General features: G+C 35.5%; 2 pseudogenes; both read right to left on the bottom strand.

Annotated features, from left to right (window-relative positions):
- Nucleotides 1–542, bottom strand: part of LOC111460012 — a 5,239-nt pseudogene extending 4,697 nt beyond the window's left edge.
- A 964-nt stretch (nucleotides 543–1,506) lies between these two features.
- On the bottom strand, nucleotides 1,507–2,010 carry LOC111460003 (annotated as a pseudogene).
- Between the last annotated feature and the right edge of the window lie 8,371 nt (nucleotides 2,011–10,381).

Raw genomic sequence — 10,381 nt, 5'->3', positions numbered from 1 at the left:
TGTGAATGTTTGATTAATCCACCACACCTAAATGGTGTGAAAGTTATCTTATTTATAATCAAATAAATTACAAGGATATGGAAATAGTAATAAATGAAAATAACAATAAATGGAAAGATACCTATAGTAATAAGGCAAATGTTAGATATTTGCCTTATAATAAAATATCAAATATAATATATACGGGAAAGTATAATTTATTACTAAATATCCTTAACAACCTGAATGGACCCATGATCGTTCCCTATATTCGCCGAGTGGGACTTTGATCCAAGTCCACTTTGAGTTCACCCTAATGCACCCATGATCATTCCCTAAATTCGCCGAGTGGGACTTTCATCCAACACCTCCCCTCGACTCCTTTTCTTTTCCTTTTTCTGTTGGAGTCCTTTGTTCGACATTTGAGTATTCTATTGACATGGCTAAGTTTAGGGCATAGCTAAGTTTAGTGGTAGAGTGTGGTAGTGTCGGCTAGTGGCTAACCCAATTGACTCACTTGGTTGCACTACGATTAGTCTGACGTGATCCATTAAACTTTCCATTCTAGCCCATAAATTCATCCTTTTTAAAATAGTAGTTGAATTGGTTAAATTTTTATATTAAAAATTGTTAATTTTTTAAAATTTGGAGACTTATTAGACACTTTTAAAATAACAAATTGTTAAACATTTTCTTATCCTACTCTTTTCAAAGTTTAGGAAATAACAAATTGTTAAACATTTTCTTACCCTACTCTTTTCAAAGTTTATGAATATGTATGTTTTTTAAAAGTTTAGGTTGCGACAGTGGGCCTTTGTCTCCGGTGTGGGTCTCATAGTGCAGCGGAGTTAAATGCCGCCGTGCATCTCTCGATTTCGAGCTCAAAAACACCGTGGACTGGTTATTCACATCTCTACCGAGGGCATTTCTTTCGAGTGACTTAGAACAGGAATTGGCTGGTGGCTGGTGTTCTGAGTATTGAAGATTGTTTGAAAATGATTGTAGATTTATAAGTAAAGAATACATCTCTAGGAGCCCGAAACAAACCTACGAGAAAATCTCATGTTCAAAGTGGACAAATATCATATACTATTGTAGAGATTCGTGATTCTTAACATGGTTATCAGACCATGAACTTAACTTAGCTTTGTCGAACAAAGAAATTGTTAGCCTCAAAATTGTAGTCAAAAGTGTCGAACAAAGAGTGTATTTTGTTCAAAGGCTCCAAAGAAAGTAGTCGAGCCTCGATTAAGGGAAGGTTGTTCTAGAAATCTACGGGCTTCAGGGGTGGCTCTATGATGTACTTAATTAGAGGGGAGACTCTATTATCATAGGTTTATAAGCGAGGAGGTCAAAACAAAGTCACAAGAGTTAACTCAAGGAGGTTAAAACAAAGTCACTCGAGTTAATCAAACAAGACAATATAATACTATTATAGACAACACCATAGCTTTATTTCAATTCATAAATTCATGGTTCTCTCATAAACTTTATTACCATTCATAAAATTTTTAAAACCAAATCTCTTCAAGCCACCAAAGAATCATAAGGCTTTTCCCCAATATAGTTGCCAGGAGGATCGTAATTGCAAACAACAAACTGAGAATTAGCCTTATAGGGCACTCTAGCACATCCAAGTCGGACCGAGCTTCGCCACACCATCTGAGTGTAGTGCCCACATTCACCACCCATGCATTTATTCGACGCATAATTATACAACGGCTTCTCGTTCGCCCACAGCTTCACCGCATCCGCCCCCGTGAACTCAGAGTAGTACCCAGCGGCTATGTTTTCCCCGTACGGCCCGGTTGAGTGAATCATGGCGCAGTCACCCTTTCTTTTTTCCACATAGGCTTGAGCGTAAGCGACCACGGTATTGCTCCATTACATGGGGCCGACGCTGACTTGGGCTCGAGCGCGGTTGTGAAGCGCGAGATAGTCACCGGGGGCGTTTTGAGCGTTGGTTAGGGCGAGGAGGAACATGAAAGTGGCCATGAAAGCGGCCATGATTGGAAGGATTTGGGTCCACATAATTCCGATGAGAGATGAGATGAACATTGAAAATAAGGGAAGGATTTATATAGAGATGGAAAACATAATATGGAATTTGATGGGGAAAACGATGAATTATGAACCAATTTTGTCATGCATCAGGCTTGCAAGTTCAATCGGAATGAATTTGTTCGGGCTTTCCACGTGTAATTAAGAGATTTTTATTTGGATTAGGTTCAAATAAATGAAAATTTTCTAGATTTAGCTAGTTTATGAATTTTTTTTTAGGATTAATGGAACTTAATCTACCCAGATTATGGTTAATTTTAAAAGATACATTTTTACTTGCCATGCCAGTGCTTTATTTAATTTAATTTAATTTTATTTATTCTTTCACCACTTTTTTTAAATATATTGTTAAATTTAGTGGCTTAATTAAATATTTGAAAATAAATAAATAAGGTTAATATTCTACATAAAATGTGAGTAAATAAATGAAATAATTTAAGCCAAAATTTTTATGATCGAGTAAGATTGGGTTTATATAAGGAGAATTTCTTAGAAATATTTATGACTAATTGAGTTATGGATTTTTGTATTTTTTTTCTTTTTAAAAAAATAAACGTAAATTAAAACATAGGTGAGTGGATGAAACAGAACCTCCTACCTAATTTAACATTTTAATTACTATTGAGTTATATTCACTTTACTATTATTATAAAATAATAATAATAATAATAACCTTAGAGTAATTAGTTAAAATAAAAAATTATTTATAAAAACCATTTTTAGCTAATCGAATTCCAACGTATATTGTAATTTCCAACCCAATAAAATTTCTCAAATAAAATAAAGTTTTCATTTCAAAAAATGAATCGGGATTAATTTTATGTCTTTGACTTTCATGGATTCTACAAAAAATTAAAAAAAAAATGTTGAAAGCGAGATGATTAAGAACCATGAAGTGAGAAAGAGTAGAATTTGAACTTCTCCCCTCTCAATTAAATTTCAAAACATGCTTCTTTTTTTTTATGTGGACAAAAAAAAATTGATGATTGTTTACCCAACACACAATTTTTACTAGGAGAGGAGAATTGAGCTGTGGTAAACCATCCACCATCTTATTTTGCTCAAGAGTCTTCCATATTTACAGTGTTAAAGTTGTTAAATATATTTTGTGATTGTATTGAAACAAGTGGATGCTACAGGCCGAGATATAGCATGCAGTACGAACATTCGATTCAAAGGCATCTTTGTCTCCATGATTAAGCCTCTCAAGATGAGACACCTCGCACGTTCCATTTTGAAACAAAATGGTAAGCCCCTTTGATTGCAATTTCCCAATACTCAACAAATTGTTCTTCAGCTCTGGTACATAGGTATGATTCCATTAACTTGCAGCCGTACATTACTCTTTCCTGTTACAACCATGCTTGAGTTGTTGCCCAACTTCAAGCAATCTCTAAAACTTCTATCAAAATCTAAAAAAATATTTCTTCTTCCCACACATATGATTGCTACATCCCGAGTCAAGGAACCACATATCTTCTCTATTGGCCTTATTCATATTCACGTAAGCCGTCAACAGCATATCTTCTTGAGTCTCTGCATAGTTTGCCTCTTTCTCCTTGCTTTGAGATTCCCATTGAAAATGTCCTAGCTTGTGAGAATTATAGCACTCTACTGTGGCCCTGTTGAAGGTTTGTCTGCCTCGTCCCCTTCCTCTGCCTCTAAAACTTCCACGACCATGACCCCTTCCTCTAGATTGTTCACCATGAGTGATATTCAAAGCGTGGTCTTTTTCAATATGAGAACTCATGTGTTGTTCATGTACAAGCAGGCTGCTTTGCAACTCATTAATGGTTAAGATGGTTGTATCCTTGGACTCCTCAATGGAACACACAATATAATCAAACTTGGGGGTCATAGATCTCATAATCTTTCCAACTACTTCAACATCTTCTTTGTTCTCACCATTTAGTTTCATCTTGTTGGCTATGCTAAGGGTCCGAGCAAAATACTCATTCATAGATTCTCCTACCTTCATGTGCAGCATTTCAAACTCCTTCCGAAGAGATTGCAACTGTGCATGCTTTACCCGTGTCGAACCTTGATATTTCTACTTCATAGAATCCCATATGTTTTTTTTTTGCTGTATCCTTGTTGAGGGTTGTCTCCAAGATCGAACGATCTAATGCTTGAAATAGATAATTCTTTGCTTTCAAATCTTTCAATTTATGATCTTCAATGTGCTTCTCTTCTGGGTATCTGTTAAAACGATCTGTCCTATTGCTGCGGGAATCCCATTCTCCATCAAACCCAGTACTAAAAAAGTTTTCCATCAGCATTACCCAATGATCATAGTACCCATCCAATTTCAGTACTAAAACAACCTTTCCTCACTTCTCTCCACTAACCTCTCATCCCTCCCCACAATTATTTCTCTTCATTCCGTCCTTATTGCCTCTCTTCATTTTGTCCTTACACCAGAAAGTAATAGGTACTGCAAAAAAAGAAATAGAAAAACAATAATGGTAAGATTTACTTAAGGGAAAAAAAAAATGAGAATGACCTTTACCTAGTTGAGATTCACCGGAGATTTACGTGAAGATAGATCGGATAAATAAGGTATATATTAAATCAGGTATATATTAAATCTTCATTTTCTTTTATCTTATTTTTTTTTAGAAATGACCGCCAATGATAGTTAGATCTTCATTGAATTATTACAATGGTTTAGCTTTGAGTTAGAAACTAAATGTCAATCATTTATACAAATGCTAGTAAATCACATCATATTAATAATATTAGATTAAATGTATATCAGTAGCCAAATTAATAGATTAAAAATAGAATGACCAATAAAATTTGTGAATAAGAACATTGAGATAAAGAAAGGTTTGGAAACAGAGATCCACGGGAAATTTGGATTGCATGAGAACAGAATTAAAAGGTAACCCATAAAAAAAAAGAAGAATAAGGAATTAAAAACTACAAACTAAATATAGAGAAAAAGGTAAATATAGGGTAAATCCAGAGAAATCCATAGAGGAGTAAAGGCCAGAATAACTTGAAATAATTGTATACTTTTTTTATACAACAGTAACCATGGAAAATAAGATTTTTAATAAAAATATGATTATAGATATATAACATTTCAAGACTTTTAACAATGGATCAATGTAAATTAGAGAAATAATTTTGTAGAGTTCAAACTTGAAACTGATGTCATGGGCTCACGTAGGTTGACTCGGATTTCAAAGGACGGAATCGAACTTTCATTAAAGATATATTCGTGACAATGACTTAAGCTAGCTAGGTAAGTAGCCTTACAATCGACATGGTTATATTTGATGTTCACACGTGCCTGTGGTTCTGCACGTGTCATATATACTGATATGTGTGAATTATCTGTGAATCGGTTAGCTTATATTATGTTTATGTTATATTATAATATGTGAATTGTATGTTAATAATTATGGTACGATGTGTTCAAGGATATGTTTGAGATAGGATACGAGAAGGATGCATAAAACAAAATGCAATGATAGTAGTAAGATTTATTCATGAAACGTTAAGGTTAGATTACGCACCAGAGTGCTTTGGATGGAAGAGATTGTTGAAAGAATATGGTTAGGATATGGGTAGAAAGGGATAGGTTTGTGATAGATTGATAGAACGATAGCGTTAGGATTCGTTCCTGTGATGATATGACTAAGGTACGTTCATGTAACGATATGACTGTGATAGGTATAAGAACATTAAGGCTATGATAAGTTAGGGAACAATATGACCACGAAGTGTTTACGATACTCAATTTTTATGATATGATATATTGTAATGTGATATGTCATGTTTAGATTGTTTTGTGTGACCATTGAGGTAATTGTTGTATGAATTCCACGTTATGAAATGACATGTTAAAAGCATGGAGCATTATGTTATGTTTTCTAAATTGTATGTATACAACATGTTATGAATGACATGATATCACGACAAATGAAATGAAATGTAACCCCGTTAGGATTATGTATGATACATAAACTAAAAATGAGAAATGACATGTTAAGCATGAAAGATGATAGCGAGGTTATATTCATTAATGATAAAAGTATAAATATTGGGGACCTCATGCATTATGTGTGCTCATGCATTTGGAGGATACCCCTATTCCAAAACAAGGATACGGACGCGTACATCCAATGGCAGGACAACGATCGTTATGTTTTGCATAGCACTGCCATGACGGTTACTAGTTCTAACGGGTGTCCGACCTAAGGAGCTCCCAAAGTATGCTCGCCCGACAAGGAAAGTGGACCAGCAGTGTGCGAACTGGCTGGTGAGCCCGTACTCGCACGTATGGGCTGTGTGTAGAGTATATGGTACCCGTCCAAATTTACCGGTTAGAACAGCACCGTAGGAAGACAGATTGAAAGATAGGTCTCATCATCTCATTTACATGTGATTGTTGCATTTAACCCCAATAGTGAGGTCACTTACTGAGTATTGCTACTACTTTTTCAAGTTAAGGCAAGGCATTCCTGTATGGCTGATGACGGCATCGCAACTCGAGACCATGGCACATGCATAGGATAGTGGTATTTATTTTCTTAGACTTAGGCTAGAATAGGATTCTTTAAACTTAAACGCTTATTTATTTTATTTCGGGTCTTTTGTTGTATCGTTTTAAAGATGTTTTCGAAACACGTAAGTCCATGGTTGTGTTTTAAGATAAAGGTTATGTTTTATGGAATTTAAATGAAGTCTTCCGTATTCAATATTTATAGTACGTATATAGTAGCGACCTTAAATTGAGCAGAAACTTTCGGGTCGTTACAGTGGTCTTCATAAGAAATCCTCCTTGAAAGTGCAAGAATTAAATGGGATAGGTTAGATATGACAAACTTGGGTAACTCTTAGATGGTAACTTCATGGTTTTTCTTGAGCTTTTTATGGCAACTTTGTGTGGGGAAGTGGGATTTAGAAATTTTCTGTAATAGCCCAAAAAATAAATAAACAAATAAACAAATAAAAATAATTAAAATAATAATAATTAATAAATAAATAAATGAAGAAGAAAAAAAAAAAACAATATTTCCCCACTTCTCCCCACCAACCTCTCATCCCTTCCCACAATTATCTCTCCTCAACCCATCTTACGCCAGAAAGTAACAGTTATTGCAAAAAGAAACAAAAAATCAATAATAGTCAGATTTACTTGAGAAAAACAAAAAAATGAGAATGACGTTTACAGTAGATGTGAAGATAGATCTCATCAATATATATATATTAAATCTTCCTTTTCTTTTATCCTATTTTTTTTTCGAAATCACAACCAATTATAGTTAGATCTTCATTGAATTATTACACTGATCTAGCTTTGAGTTAGAAACTAAATGTCAATTATTTATACGATTCTAGTAAATCAGGTCAGATTAGTAATATTAGATTAGATTTTTATCAGGCAGCCAGCCAAATGAATAGATTAAAGATAGAATGACGAATAAAACTTATGAATAGGAAACAATGGGATCAGTAAATAGGAAACTCTGAGGGAAAGATTTGGAAATAGAGATCCATTGTAAATTTGGAATACATGATAACAGAATTAAAAAGGCATAGATTTGGAAATAGAGATCCAGAATTAGAAGGCAACAGATAAAAAAGAGAGATTAGGGAATTAAAAACCAGAAACTAAATATGGAGGGAAACGGTAAATACAGATGGGTAAATATAGACCGGTAAATACAGAGAATAGTAAAGCTCAGAATAACTTACCAGTATTACTTTTTATACAATAGTAACAATGAAAAATGAGATTTTTAATAAATATATAATTATAGATATATAACATTTCAAGACTTCTAACAATGGACCAATGTAAATTAGAGAAATAATATTGTAGAATTCAAACCCGAAACTAATGTCATGGGCTCATATAGGTTGACCCGGATTTGAAAGGACGGAATCGAACTCTCATTAAAGATATATTCGTGACAACGACTTAAGCTAGCCAGGTAAGTAACCTTACTATCGGCATGGTTATATTTGATGTTGACACGTGCCCTGTGGTTCTGCACGTGTCATATATATTTATATGTGTGAATTGTTTGTGGATCGATATGCTTCCTATATGTTATGTTATGTTATAATATGTGGATTGTACGATAATAATTATGGTACGATGTGCTCAAGGAGATGTTTGAAATAGGATACGAGAAGGATGCACAAAACGAAATGTAACGATAGGAGTAAGATACGTTCATGAAACGTTAAGGTTAGATTACATACCGGAGTGCTATGGATAGGAGAGATTGATGAAAGAATACAGTTAGGTTATGGGTAGAAAGGGATAGGTTTGTGATAAATTGATAAAATGATGGCGTTAGGATATGTTCTAGTGATGATATGACTAAGGTACGTTACGTAATGATATGTCTGTGATAGGTATAAGAACGTTAAGACTATTGTAAGTTAGAGAACGATATGACTATGAAGTGTTTACGTTATGACTTGTTTATGATATGATGCATTGTATGCTAGGTTATTGTGCTTAAGTAGGTAGTTAGGTGAACGTGAATGTATGCTTTTAGTCTGATGTGATGTGTAATGCATGTAACGATGTGTGGTCCTTGAACGATTATGGCTTGTTTGTATGAATATTTGAATGTAACTGCATGAATTGTATGACATGAAATACGGTAAATTGCATGAAACATAACCCTGTTAGGAATATGTATGATATGTAAAGAAATGAGAATGAGAATGACATGTAAGCATGAAAACGTGACAGGGGTTATGTTCATTAATGATAACTGTAGGACTAGTGGGGCCTCATGCATATTGTGTGCTCATGCATTTGGGGGGATACCCGTATCCCATCACGAGGGTACGGACCCATACATCCAATGGCAGGACAATGATCGTTATGCTTTGCATAGCGCTGCCGTGACGGTTCTAGTTTTAACGAGTCCCGGCATAAGGGGCTCCCATGGTATGCCCACCGGCTAAGGACAGTGGCCCAACGGTGTCCGAACTAGCTGGTGAGCCCATACTTGCACGTATGGGCTGTGTGTAGAGTATATGGTATACGTCCACGATTACCCGTTAGGACAGCATCGTAGGGAAAACGAAACGAAAGATAGGTCCCATCATTTCATTGCATGTGATTGTTGCATTTAGCTCCAATAGTGGGGTCACTTACTGAGTATTTCTTTAAATACTCAAGCCATGTGCTACTACATTTTTCAGGTTAAGGCAAGACATTCCTGTACGGCTGACGACGGCATCGCAACTCGAGATCATGGCACATGCATAGGATAGTGGTATTTATTTTCTTAGACTTAGGATAGAATAAGATGTTTTAAACTTAAATACTTATTTATTTTATTTTGGGTATTTTGTTGTGTTGTTTTAAAGATGTTTTCGAAACACGTAAGTCCATGGCTGTGTTTTAAGGTAAAGGTTATGTTTTATGGAATTTAAATGAAGTCTTCCGCATTCAATGTTTATGGTACGTATACAGTAGCGACCTTAAATTAAGTAGAAAATTTTGGGTCGTTACATTTTCAACACTTGTTTCTTTCACAAAGTTGTGGGTAGTCTTATTGTAACGACCCTAAATTTCCACATATCCAGAGTCGCCACTAACGTCTCATGCTCATCTCTAATGCAGAATAAAAATCTAAGCATGCTCATTATTAATAGCAGAAAAATTTAAAACTTCAGAATACATTAAAACTTTGGAAAACACTGCCGGACTTACGTGTTTCAAACATTGAGCTAGAGTTCCAAAAAGAAAAGAAAATAAAATAAAACGACTACAAATTAATTAATCTAAATGAATGAATTGCAAACGCCCTATTCTAACTAAGACTAGGAATTAAATATACATCTATCCTATGCACGCGCCACAGTCTCTGATCACGATGCCACCGTCAACCGTACATGGGCGCCTTGCCTTTACCTGAAAAAAAACAATATGGCACACGACCTGAGTATTTCGAAGAAATACTCAGTAAGTGACCCCACTATAGGGGCCATGCTAATGCAAACACATGCAATCATGAATAGGGACCTATCTCTAATCATCTTAGGGGTGGCCTCCAGTCTCGGAAAAATTGGATGTGTAGTACTTCCCTACACACGACTCACACGTGCGAGTGTGAGTCCCCAGGGCGCTCGCACACCCCCTGGACCCTCTGGTCAAGCTAATCTGTAGCGACGTCCGGAGGTCAGCGGAACCCCATAGTGTCATGCGCCTCATGAACACCCTCATCTGTGTGCTTTCGCACCTGTGCGCATTCGCGCTCATCGTAAGGTGCGCGTCCGCACTCATCATCTCTAGGGAAAGTAGCCCTATGCTTATGAACATACAAAATGCATGAGGTCCCTCTAAATCCATCGTAAT

Source organism: Cucurbita moschata, unplaced genomic scaffold, assembly GCF_002738365.1.
Source record: "Cucurbita moschata cultivar Rifu unplaced genomic scaffold, Cmos_1.0 Cmo_Scf00002, whole genome shotgun sequence".
Lineage (NCBI taxonomy): Eukaryota > Viridiplantae > Streptophyta > Magnoliopsida > Cucurbitales > Cucurbitaceae > Cucurbita > Cucurbita moschata.
Note: the sequence above shows the minus strand (reverse complement) of the source record. Positions and strands in the feature narration are given on the sequence as shown.